Here is a 13,592-nt window from a genome sequence, read left to right on the forward strand (position 1 = left end):
GTACCACACAGCGAGTTTAAACAGAACACAAAGCAACTACTAACAATTGCAAACCCCAGGGGATTTTGTTGAGCAAAATAAGGCAGGTACAGAAAAGGTACATTGTGTAAAATTTTGTTTTTATCAAGTTCAGCAACAGGCAGAACTAGACTTTGGAAATAGAAGAATAAGGATAGCAGGGCACCTAGATGGCTCATTCGGGTAAGTGTCTTACTCACGATTTTGGCTCAGGTCATGATTTCCCGGTTCGTGAGACTGAGCCTCGCCTCAGGCTCTGTGATGATAGTGTGCAGTTTGCTTTGGATTCTGTGTCTCCCTCTCTCTCCGTCTGCCCTTCCCCTGCTTGTTCTCTCTCTCTAATAAATAAATAAATAAATAAATAAATAAATAAACTTTTTTATTAAAAATTTTCTTAAATGTTTTTATTTATTTTTGAGAGAGAGAGAGAGAGAGAGAGAGAGAGAGAGAGACAGAGCATGAGCAGGAGAGGGACAGAGAGAGAAGGAGACACAGAATCCAAAGCAGCCTCCAGGCTCTGAGCTGTCAGCACAGAGCCTGACATGGGGCTCAAACTCACAAACTGAGAGATCATGACCTGAGCCGAAGTCTATGCTTAATTGACTGAGCCACCCAGGCGCCCCAATAAACAAACTTTTTTAAAAAAAGAGTAAGAGTTGCTTCTTATGAGGGGAGAACTTACTAGGGAGGAGCACAAGGGAGTTCCCAGAGGGTTGTAAATGTTGTATATTTTGACCTGGGTATGGTTACACAGATGTAAAAACTATGTAAAAAGTAAGCCTACTGTATGCCAAACATTGGTGTCCTTTATGTAAATTGTAGCTCAATGAAAAGCTTTCTAAAAGGAGAACACCAAAGCAATGGGTGAAAAATGCTGTCTTGTGGTTCAAACTTGCCTCTCTTTGACTGAATGAGGAAGAAAATCTTTCACACGCTTATCTATCTTAAGCATTTATTTGGTGAATTGCCTGTGCCTGTTCCAGACCTGGTCCCAACAGGAATCTGGGTTCTTATCTCCCTAACTTGAACAGCCTTGTTAAACAGCAGTGCCTCTGAATCCTTGTCTAGTTGTTTGTTGCAAATCCTTCCTCCCTGTTCATTTTCTGTCATCAGCTTTTTTTTTCCAATGATGGTTTTTATGTAGAGAGTTTAAAGTTTTAAGTAATCTGATCTATCATTCTTTTCTCTTGGCTCTTCCTTTCATTGCCTGTTTTTGTGTTCTTCCCAAGCTTCTTACTTAAAATTTTTTTTCTTAATGTTTATTTACTTTTGAGAAAGAGAGAGAGAGAGAGAGAGACAGAGAGACAGAGAGAGAATGTGAGCGTGGGAGGGGCAGAGAGAGGGAGACACAGATTCCGAAGCAGGCTGAAGGCTCTGAGCTGTCAGCACAGAGCCTGATGTGGGGCTCGAACTCACAAACCACGAGATTTGATTGAGTTGGATGCTCAACCAACGGGGCCACCCAGGTGTCCCCCAAGCTTCTTACTTTTGAGAAGCTGATGGAGCCAAGGTAGCTAGAGCCGCAGAGGGGGTAAAGGGACACCAGCCAAACTGGGGTGAGACAGGTAGTGAGGGGATCAGATAACACACGTTTTTTGACTTCAGAATGTATACCAACTGCAATGGATAGTCAAGAAGGGAAGTCAGCAGAGCAGGAATGCAAATTAATTTGTGTGTGATGAAGGTCACTTTGGCAGCCGGGTAGGGGATGGATGGGAGGCATGTGGAACCAGAAGAGCTGTGGTGACTATGGTAGTGGTCCTGGGGAGAGTGGCACAGAGATGGAGAGATGGGGACATGTCAGAGACGTGCATTAGAACTCAGTTCCGTGGGATGCAATCTGGCGGGTGAGGAGGGAGGCAGGTCTTGGTGAAGAAGCCCAGGCTAACCAAAGACAGATGAACGCTCACCCATATGTGTTCCCCTGGATTTCTGATTTCTGGGTGTGTGTATTTGCTTATTTGTACTCTTATCTCTTTGTCAGCACAGAATGAGTTTTTAGTGGTTCAGTTGAGGCTGCCATTTGTACGCCCCCACCCAAAAGTGAATCTCTCCATTGCAGAGTCCTGGGTAACCTCTCACTGCCTTGTCGATTTGTGAGGTCTCCCTTCCTGGTGAGGAACCAGTCCTATTTCTCAACCTCCTCGAACAGTGTTTCTTCTTCCTCTTCCTCCTCCTCCTCCTTCCCCCCTTCTTTTTCTTCTTCTTCTTCTTCTTCTTCTTCTTCTTCTTCTTCTTCTTCTTCTCTAATGTTTATTTACTTTGAGAGAGAGAAAGTGCATACAAGCAGAGGAGGGGCAAAGAGAAAGTGGGACAGAGGATCTGAACTGGGCTCTGGGCTCTGCCCTGACAGCAGAGAGTCCTATGCGGGGCTTGAACTCAGGAACCACAAAATCACAACCTGAGCCGAAGTTGGATGCTTAACCCACTGAACCACCCAGGTGCCCCTCTTCTTTTGCTTTTATCACACAATTCTGATGTTTGTATGTTTTGATTCATTTGTGTTCTTTTGGAGGAAAATTCTCTCTTTAATCACTCTTTTTAGAAAGTTCACAGCTGTTTTCTCATTAATCTGTTTTGTTTGTATTATTATCACTCCCCCCCCCCAGGTGAACTTAAGAATCCAATAATTAATTTCCAAACAAATTCCATTAGGGATGTAACTGGAATTTTATTAAGCCCATAAATTAATTTCAGAAGCATTAATGTATGAATTTCTCATACACAAATATTTTTGCCTATATGTTAAAAATGTTTATTGTTATTTTTCAGCAAATTTGGGGGCATACACTGCAGATCTTACTTATTCTTCAAAACGTTTTTCCCCCCTCAGAATTATATGTTTTGGATACCACTGTAAAGTCATTTTTTGGGGTCATTTTTCATGGATTATTATTGATACATATAGGAAATATACAGACTTTAAAAAATACCTTCTGTGAAGTTACTTTATAAAACTAACTTAAGGGGCCCCTGGGTGGCTCAGTCAGTTAAGCGCCCGGCTCTTCACTTCAGCTGAGGTCATGATCTCATGGCTCGTGAGTTCAAGCCCCACATCGAGCTCCATGCTGACAGTGGGGAACCTGCGTGGGATTGTCTCTCTCTCCCTCTGTCTCTTCCCCTCCTCCACTCGTGCCCTCTTTCTCTCTCAAAATAAATAAATAAACTTAAAAAAACCCTAACTTAAAAGATATGTTTTAAACATAGGTTCTCCAGAGTTTTATAAAGGTACCATTGCATTATGCTACAAAGTGATAATTTCGTTATCTTTTCAACAATCATATCTCCTCCTGTTTTATGCTAATTGCATTGCTGAGAATTTTCGGAAAATGCTAAACTGTAATAATGACGAGTATCTTCTTTACTTGCTTTTGCCACTGGTTTTAATAAGAATTCTCTTTAGTTTTCCACTCTTAAGGGTAATGTTGATAGTTAGCTTAAGATATAAAGTCTTACTATGTTAAAAAAAAAAAACAAAAAACTTCTATTTCTCATTTCTTCCCAAAACAAATTTGGGGATTATTGAATGTATTTGAATGTCATTGAGCACTTTTTCTTCCTCTATTAAAATGATTATTCCTGTTTCTCCTTAAATATATTCATATGGGATGTTGCATTAATAGATCTTATAATAATTATCTTTGCATTTCTTAGATAATTCCTACCTGGCCATTGTGAATAATTCTCTTAATTCTGCCACTGGTTTGGTCCAATAATGTATTATTTAGGATTTTACATGACTTCCCAATTTTACTACAGTTTTTATCCTCACTTCTTGCGTTTCGGAATCAGGGTTATGTTGGCTTTACAAAATGAAAAATGTATTCATATTTTTCTAAGCCTGGAACAATTTTAATAGCATAGGGATTTTAGTCCCCCGAAAGTTTGAAAGTACTAAATCTCAGAACTGTCTGGTATAGGAGTTTTTGCAAAGTAATTCTTTGATGAATTTTTTAGTCTTCTCCAGTAATTTGTCTGTTCAAATTTTCTACCTTTTCATGAGTGAATTTTTTAAAGTGTCTGTTTCCCCAGAATCTTTCCATTTCAATGAGATTCTGAAGTTTAAGTTTTTTATAGTCTTTCACTATTTTATTTTTTTCCTCCTCATCAGTAGCAAGATTTCTTTCCTCATGTAATTATTCTTCCTGATTTAATATGTCAGAGGTATCCACTTTACTAATCTTTGAAAGAATTATTATTTTACCTTTAAAAAATAATAAAATATATCCTACACACACACAAAACTACATTTAAATAGAGATACACTTAAGTGCTAAAACTAGAATAAACATTTTATTCTAGTTTTGAGGTAAATAGAGATAATACCGGTTACCCAGATTCACGCACTCCAAATGGCCCTTTCCTCCCTTGCTGAGAAGTAACCACATCCTGAGATAGCATATGAGTCAGTGGCATATTTGTAACATAGGTACTTTTTCTAAATAAGATCTAATTTAGTTTTGCCATTTTTGAACTTTTTGTGAGATGACCCATGCCATATGATTTTTTTGTTCAGTTGCAAGTTTTTGAGGTTTGCTGTAGTTTATGCATGTAGTGGGGCTGATCCTTTTTCACTGCAGTATGGTATTCCCACAAATGAATTATAATACAGTTCCTCCATCCTGTTTTGAAAGGACTTCTAGATAAAGTGTTTTATTATTTTTTTAATTTTTTACTTATTTATTTTTTTGAGAGAGAGAGAGAGAGAGAGAGAGAGAGCATGTGAGCAGGAGAGAGGCAGAGAGAGAGGGAGAGAGAGAATTCCCAAGCAGGCTCCATGCTCCGTGTGGAGCCCAACATAGAGCTCAGTCGTACAACCCTGGGATTGTGACCTGAGCTGAAATCAAGAGTTGGGTGCTCAACTGACTGAGCCACCTAGGTGCCCCCCAGATAAAGTGTTTTTTATCACAACTTCTGCTGCCATGAATATTCCTGCACATATTTTCTAGTACCCCTGTGTCCTTTCTCAGATATATAAGAAGGAGAGAAATTTCCAGATCATAGGATATTTGGAGTTTAACCTTACTAGGTTATATTCTTTTCTGATGGAGTTGAGCAAGTTGACGCAGACACTGGAAATGCTTTGGAACACCCCACACCCTCACCACACTTAGCATTGCCAGGCTTTTTAATTTTTGCCAAACTGTGGGTGTGAAATAGTATTCTAGTCAGTGTGAAATCCCAGTGGCATTTTAAAGATAAAGTTGTGCGATTATTGGGAACAGGTAATTTATACGCATGGTTCAAAGACAAAGTCTTGTTTTCAACTTTGTTCTCACTATATATAGTCCCCATTATCCTGAGTCAGAGTTAACCATTTGTTAGTTTCCATAACTTCCAGACCTTCTTTATGCAAATGCACACAGATACGATTATATATTTTTGTTTTATTCTTTTTATACACAAAGTGTCGCATATGTTTTTTTCAAAGTGTAGCATGTTATATACACTCTTATCTACTTTGCTCTTTTCACTTAACAGTGTGACTTGTAGATCTTTGCAAATCAGTAGGTAGATAGCTTCGTTTTTCTTTTCTTTCTTTTCTTTTTTCTTTTGAGCAGGATAGCAAATTCTATTGTATGGATTCACCACATTCTATTTAACCAGTCCACTACTGAGATGATTTCATTGTTTCCAGTCTTTAGCAATCATAAACAAGGCTACAATAACTTACCATTTGTAGAGGTCATTTCCCCAAGTTGGGACTGCAGGGCCAAATGGTCTGTCTAGGCATTTGAATTTTTTCCATACAAACTTGACCATCAACACTTCTATTTTGTTAAACAAAACCCATTAATATTTCGATGGGGATTATGTGAAAGCTCTAAACTGTATAAGAAGAATTAAAGTCTTTATGACATTGAATTTACATATCCCAAAACACAGTAATTCTGTTTGTTTCCACAAGTCTTTTCTAAACATACATTTTGAATACTTTTTGTTATTCTATTTTCTAGGTAGTTCATCTTTTTTATTGTGATTGTATATGGGGTCTGCTCTTGATTGCTGATGGGTGTTGAAGGATACAAAGAGCTTGTTGGATGAGTATATGACAGATATGTTAATTTTCTGTTACGTATGTTAACTCCAAGAAGCAGATGCCAAGATGGGAGTTAGACATGCCAGAGACTGATTAACAGAAATGCTCTGAGAGTGAGGGAGGCTGGGAGATGTAGGTGTGACACTGAGTGAGGAGAGAAAGGCTGGGTGGAAGCATGTCAGAGTGTAGTCCAGTTCTGAGGAAAGTTCAGCAAGGCCACTGGAGGTGGTGGTGGTGGGGGGTGGTCCTGAAGCCAAGGTCGCCTGTTAGGGGAGCCATTCATCTTCCCTGAAATGCTCAGCCCTGGTGAGAGCAGCCAATGGGCAACATGGTCTCTGTAGGCATGTGGTGATGGATTTCAAGCAGTGGGGCTAGCTGGTCAATTATGCACCCTGAGGTCTGAGAGCACATCATTTGGCTACCACAGTCCACCCCTGGCATTGCACTTCTCCACATGGACTTGGGAGCAGCTCTGCCATGGTTCCTGTGGGTCTTTCCTCCTGAGGGAAAACACAGCAGATAGAAGGGAGTGGAGCCCTTGTCACCGTAGTGATCTTAGGGCTGTAAGTACACTCATCTGCTCCCTTCTCCATCCATTCTGGATTCCCTCCACTCCCCTCAGCAAGTTGGTGGCTCTTCTGGTAGTATGCCCCAAACCCTCATTGACGAGAACATGAACTCTTCATAATTGTATCCTTCTTGGTCAGTTATAGTGGTGCCCGCATTCCACACTATTCCACCCTGACCTCCTGTGTAAAAACCCTACCTCCTCATGCTGATTACCCCTGCCAGTGGCAATTCTCCTCACCCCTGGTCCCTTGTCCCAGGAGTCCCAAGTATGGTGGTAGCCACACGTTGTAGCTCAATGGAACCCTTGCTATGTTTCCTGCCAAGGTTCCTCCTTGGGAGATAAGACCTTCAAACCCTGCAGAGTCCAGAGAGAATGGGAGGCACAGAATAACCCAGCAGGTCATTGGGAGCGTCCGTAAACACAGCCACTCCTACTTCTACCCCTTCATCCATTCTGGACCCATCCTTCTATTTGGGGATCTAGTATCAGGCAAAGCTCTCTAATTTAACACATACATTTCATCATGAAGAATGGTACCCCATTGTCTTCAGTGTTACCCTAAGTCTGGCATTCCATCTAAGCTTTAGAAGGCCATTGCAGTGTCCCATGAGGAAGACTGCCTCTGGGTGGTTCAGTATGTGAGCCCACCAGTGGAACCCATGAGTATGGGCCCACCAACACCTCTGTCACCTTGATGTGGTCACCCCAGCCCGATGTCATTCCATACAGGATTCTATTCCTATGGATCAGGTATTCCAGAAGCCTCCATCTCCTAGGAATGGCCCTGTCTTTGTATGCCAGCCCTCAGCACAAATGAGATGCATTCCAGTGCCCAGCAGCTGGGTCTGTAGTTGTATTTTCAGAGTCGATGATGCAGTCACAGATCTGAGAGGTGCCCACTCATGACCACCATATTGAGCTACCTTCCTGCACTTTCTTCTTATTTTCAGTTTTTTTATTTGATTTTTTTTCCTGGATTACAATAACATAATCTGAAACTAATGATTGTTTTACTTCTCCCATTTTTCATTGCTTTTTGTTAAATTGTGGCATCTGAAATGTCCAGTGCAGTGTAAAGTAAAAGTGATGATTATGAGCAGACTGGTCTTGTTTCTAACTTTTTCCAGCCCAAACACCCTCTGTTTACCCTTTCCAAGTTTTAAACTCCCAGTCTCCTTCTAGGGTAAGATCATTAAAGGGAAATTGGGGCAGCTGCCCAGTCCTTCATGTCTAGGTTGGATACCAGTCATTTAAAAGCTAGAAATTCCAATAGGACTCAGAGGCACACATGGAAAAAAGCTGTTGCACAGTATAAACGCAGCAAATATTTCTCCTCTCCCAAATGCCTCAAAGTCTGATAGAGATGCTGTTTTCTCTATCATGGATTATTTGCTACAGACACAGATGCCTAGGAAAAGCTGTGCTGTGGAAGAGGCTGTAGCAGTCTGCATCTTGAATCCACCATAGTGCTAAGAGCCCATGAGTTCCAGAAACTTCCCTTGTTGCTGTAGACCGGTGGTTCTCAGGCTTCGGTATGCATCCGAATCTGCTGCTGGGCTTGTTAAAACCCAGATTGCTGGCCCTACCTACTACTACTACTGGAGATTCTGATTCAGAAGTTCAAGCGTGCAGCCCAAGAATTTACATTTCTAGCAGACTTCCAGGCCAGGCTGATTCTGCTGGTCTCGTAGCCCCATGTAGAGCACATCTACTGGTGACCCACACCTGCTGAGAACAGAAGGTCAGTGCCTCTGCTTACCAGGCCATCTGAACAGCAGACATTATCCTTGAAGAGGTCCTTGTGGTCCCTTGGCTTTTACTTATGACCCAATGTAAGGAAGGTAGCTTAGTATGGCAGTCTCGGATGGGTGCCCCTCAGATCTCTGACTGTGTCACTGACTTTGATAATGTGCCTATTATCAAAGCCCAGCTGCTGGGCTCTGGAATTCGTCTCCTTATCTGTGCTGCCTTTATAGAAGGAGCCACTTGCCTGCAGATAAAGGTACCATCAGCTGAATTCACCAGCCAACATCAAAGAACACGTGCTCTAAGGCTTGAAGGCCCAGGCCTCATCAGTCAGAAGCTGGCCTTATACAAGCCTCTAATGAACTGCCAGGTCAGAATGCCCTGCTCAGACAGTAAAGTTCAGGGTCCAATGTCACATGTTCTGGTTGCACCAAAAGCCTCCAGGGTATGTCTTTATACTTTAATCTGACAACTCTGTCCTATATTGTGAGGGGTTAGTTGAGTTTTGTAGGTGGTGATTCCTACACATTTGATTTATTGCTATCATACCTTTTCTGTATACCTCTTCCTCCTTTGGATGCATTGTGCTCTTCCCCCATTTCCACGTTTCCCTTCTAATCTGGAAAATTCTGTGTTCTGTTTCAATTCTGCAGTGATTACTCTAGAACTTTTAACATACTTACAACAAAGTCAGAAGTTAATCGGTATCATTATTCTCCTTCTGAACAATGCATTCTAACCCCTCCCCACCCTCTTCTCCTGAGGTTTGTTTGCTTGTTAGCCACCACATTAGTCTACCTTCTTTTAAAGTCTAACATTTATTTTTTTTTGTTTTTGTTTTTTTTTTTAATTTTTTTTTTCAATGTTTATTTATTTTTGGGACAGAGAGAGACAGAGCATGAACAGGGGAGGGGCAGAGAGAGAGGGAGACACAGAATCGGAAACAGGCTCCAGGCTCTGAGCCATCAGCCCAGAGCCTGACGCGGGGCTCGAACTCACGGACCGCGAGATCGTGACCTGGCTGAAGTCGGGCGCTTAACCGACTGCGCCACCCAGGCGCCCCATAAAGTCTAACATTTAGACATTGTTTTTGTTTAATCAGTGTTTGTTTCGATGTGTACATTTACGCATATGCTGTGAGATGTTTTACTCCTTCCTAAAATGAACCCTCTAAAGTCATTCTTTATAAGAAGTTTAGCAAGAGTCTATGCATAAAAGATTGTTTGTTTTTTTCCATGAAAATGTCTTAATTGTGCCAGATTGTTTGTTTTTTTCCATGAAAATGTCTTAATTGTGCCATAGTGTTGACATGATATTTTTACTGGGTATACATCCTAAGTCAACAGTAATTTTCTGTCCTAAATTTGAAAATGTTATTCCACCCCTATCAGCCCTATCAGGGTTCCATTTTTTTTTTTTTTTTTGCTGGGAGATGTCAGCTGACATCTTAATTGTTTTCTGTGCAATTTATTATTTTTCTGCATCAGCCTTTAAGATATTTTTCTTCTAGGAGCGCCTGAGTGGCTCAGTCAGTTAAGCGTCCGACTTCAGTTCAGGTCATGATCGCATGGTTCGGGAGTTCGATCCCCGCGTCGGGCTCTGTGCTGACAGCTCAGAGCCTGGAGCCTGCTTCAGATTCTGTGTCTCTCTCTCTCTGACCCACCCCCATTCATGCTCTGTCTCTCTCTGTCTCAAAAATAAATAAAAATATTTTTAAAAATTGAAAAAAAAGATGTTTTTCTTCTGCCATGTTGTGCAGTTTGGTTGTGACCAGTTTAGGTTGTAAGTTTTATTATTATTTTTCATCCTGCTCATGTTTCGCTGGGGTTTTTTAGACTGAAGCAGTGCGATTTTGCATGTATTCAGCAAAGTTTCAGCCACTGCCTTGTCAAATGTTGTATCTTCCCCTCTGTCTTTATTATCTCCCCATGGAACTCTGATTAGACACATAATAAACTTTCTCCCTTTCCTCTATTCTTATAACCTCTTTTTCACACTTTTTTCTTTTTGTCCCTCCGTGCTACATTTTCCATAATTTTACATAATTTCTTCAGCTCTATCTTTATTTACTAGCCATCTGTTCAGATGTGTTAATCTGCTCTTTAACTTGTGGGAGTCTATACTTGTTATTATTATATAGACATTTCTTTCTAGAAGCTCTTTTTGGTTCTTTTTCAAGTCCGCGTGGGTATTAGTGATAGCGATCTTACCTTCCTGTATCATACGTTCAGTAACTTGGTTTCGTTTGGTTTGATATTCATAACATTTTTAGTTAGCCCCCCACCCTCAATGGGATGATATCTGTGTAGAACTAATCAATATTTTTTGTACTGTGGGAAATTATAAATAGTATAAAATTGGAGTGTGTAGTTCGGTGGCATGAAGCACATTCACATTGTCGGGCGACCATCACCCCCATCCAGCTCTAGAACTTGCTCATCATTCCCAAACCGAAACTCTGCACCCGTTAAACAATAACTTCCCCCTCCCTCTTGCCCCCTCTCCCTGGTCCTTGGCAACCACAGTTCTACTCTATGAATTTGACTACTCTAGTACCTATGTAAGTGGAATCATACAATATTTGCCCTTTTGTGTCTGGTTTATTTTCCTCAGCATAATGTCTTCAAGATCTATTCATGTGAGGCTTCTATCAGAATTTCATTCCTTTTTAAGGCTGAATAATATTCCATCATATGTATATACCACATTTTATTTATCCATTCATCTTGTCATGGACATTTGTGTGGTTTTCCACCTTTGGCTATTGTGAATAATGCTGCTATGAACATTGTTACAAAAATATATATGTTCAGGTCTCTCTTTCAGTTCTTTTGGGTGTAATGTTCAGAAGTGGAATTGAGGGATCATATGGTAATTTTATGTTTTATTGTTTGAGGAATCACTGTATTGTTTTCCGAAGCGACTATACCATTTTATATTCTCATCAGCAATGCACAAGCATTCCAATTTCTCCACATGCTCACCAACACTTGTTATTTTCTGATGTTTGTTTATTTGTTTAATATCTGACCTAATGGGTATGAAGTGATATTTCATTGTGGTTTTGATTTGCATTTTCTTTTTTTTTCTTTTTTTTTTTTTAACGTTTATTCATTTTCGAGACAGAGAGAGACAGAGCATGAATGGGGGAAGGTCAGAGAGAGAGGGAGACACAGAATCTGAAACAGGATCCAGGCTCTGAGCTATCAGCACAGAGCCTGATGCAGGGCTCGAACCCACGGACCGTGAGATCATGACCTGAGCCGAAGTCAGACGCCCAACCGACTGAGCCACCCAGGTGCCCCATTGATTTGCATTTTCTTAATGAAGAAATGATGTTGAGCATCTTTTTATGTATTTATTGACCATCCACATATCTTCTTTGGAGAAATGGCTATTCAAGTCCTTTGCCCATCTTTTGATTTGTTGTTGTTGAGTTGCAGGAGTTCTTTATATATAGTGGATATTAATCCTTTATCAGATATATGATTTGCAAATATTTTCTCCCATTCTGTGGGTTCCTTTTTACTCTGTCAATAGCATCCTTTATTTAAAAAAAATTTTTTAATGTTTATTTTTGAGAAAGAGAGACAGAGTGAAAGCTGGGGAGGGGTAGAGAGAGGGAGACACAGAATCTGAAGCAGGCTCCAGGCTCTGAGCTGTCAGCACAGAGCCCAACAGAGGGCTCGAACTCACAAACCATGAGATCATGACCTGAGCTGAAGTCGGACGTTTAACCAACTGAGCCACCCAGGTGCCCCACTAGCATCCTTTAATGTACAAAAGTTTTAAATTTTGATGAAGTCCATTTCACCAGTTTTTCCTTCTGTTGCCTGTACTTTTGATGTCATTGCCAAACCAGTGTCACAAGGTTGCCCCCCTCTGCTTTCTTCTAAGAGATTTCGAGTTTTAGCTTTTACATTTTAAATCTTTGACCCATTTTGAGTTAATTTTCATATATGGTGTAATGTAGGGTCCAACCTCATTATTTTGCATGTGGATATCCAGTTTTCCCAGCAGCATTTATTGAAAAGACTGTATTTTCCCCATTGAATGGTCTCGACACCCTTGAGGAAAATCATTGTCACATCTTTGCAAGCGTTTATCTCTGGGTTCTCCATACCATTGGTCCATGTCTGCATTATGCCAGTACCACACTCTTTTGATTACTGTAGCTTTGCATTAAGTTTTGAAATCAGGACATGTAAATAAATCCTCCAACTTTGTTCTTTCTTCTCAGGATTCTTTTGGCTGTTCAGAGTTTCCATGTGAATTTGAGGAAGGAATTTTTCTATTTTTGCAAAAAAAAAAAAAGCCATTGGCATTTTGATAGGGATTACATTGAACTATAGATCACTTTGACTTTATTTTAAATAAATTACATATCTAATTATATATTCCTGTATCTACAGTCATTGTGGGTATGGTTAGTTGTTTCTGCTGCCTTGCATTATGATGCCTAATTCCCACATAAGTCCTGTGATTTATGATTATGAGATGATGTTTTGAGAAATGTTATCGGTGGGAATTTTGGGGGTGTGAATTCCAGAGAGGAATACATTTGCTATTGCCAGTGGCTTAGGGAAGATTATCATTCCAGAACACTTTAAATTATAGTTTTATTTTATTTTTGAGGACAATGGTCTAGGTAGTTAAAACTCATGCAAGTGTAAACTTGGCATTAAGGATTCATGGGATTAAATCTTGAATCTTTTTTTTTTTTTAACGTTTATTTATTTTTGAGACAGAGAGAGACAGAGCATGAACGGGGGAGGGGCAGAGAGAGAGGGAGACACAGAACCGGAAGCAGGCTCCAGGCTCTGAGCCATCAGCCCAGAGCCCGACGCGGGGCTCGAACTCACGGAACGTGAGATCATGACCTGAGCTGAAGTCAGACGCTTAACCAACTGAGCCACCCAGGCACCCCTTGAATCTTTTTTTTAAATAATTTTTTAATGTTGGATTATTGATTTGAGAGAGAGAGAGAGAGAGCAGGGGATGGGCAGAGAGAGAGGGAGACACAGAATAAGAATCTGAAGCAGGCTCCAGGCTCTGAGCTGTCAGCGCAGAGCCCAATGTGGGGCTTGAACTCATGAGCTGTGAGATCATGACCTGGACTGAAGTCGGGCGCTTAACCAAGTGACCTACCCAGGCACCCTTTTGTTTTGTTGTTTTTTATTATTGGTTTTCACAGAAACCTGAGCCAGTATGGACCAG

This window comes from Lynx canadensis, chromosome B4 (genome assembly GCF_007474595.2).
Source record: "Lynx canadensis isolate LIC74 chromosome B4, mLynCan4.pri.v2, whole genome shotgun sequence".
Classification (NCBI taxonomy): domain Eukaryota; kingdom Metazoa; phylum Chordata; class Mammalia; order Carnivora; family Felidae; genus Lynx; species Lynx canadensis.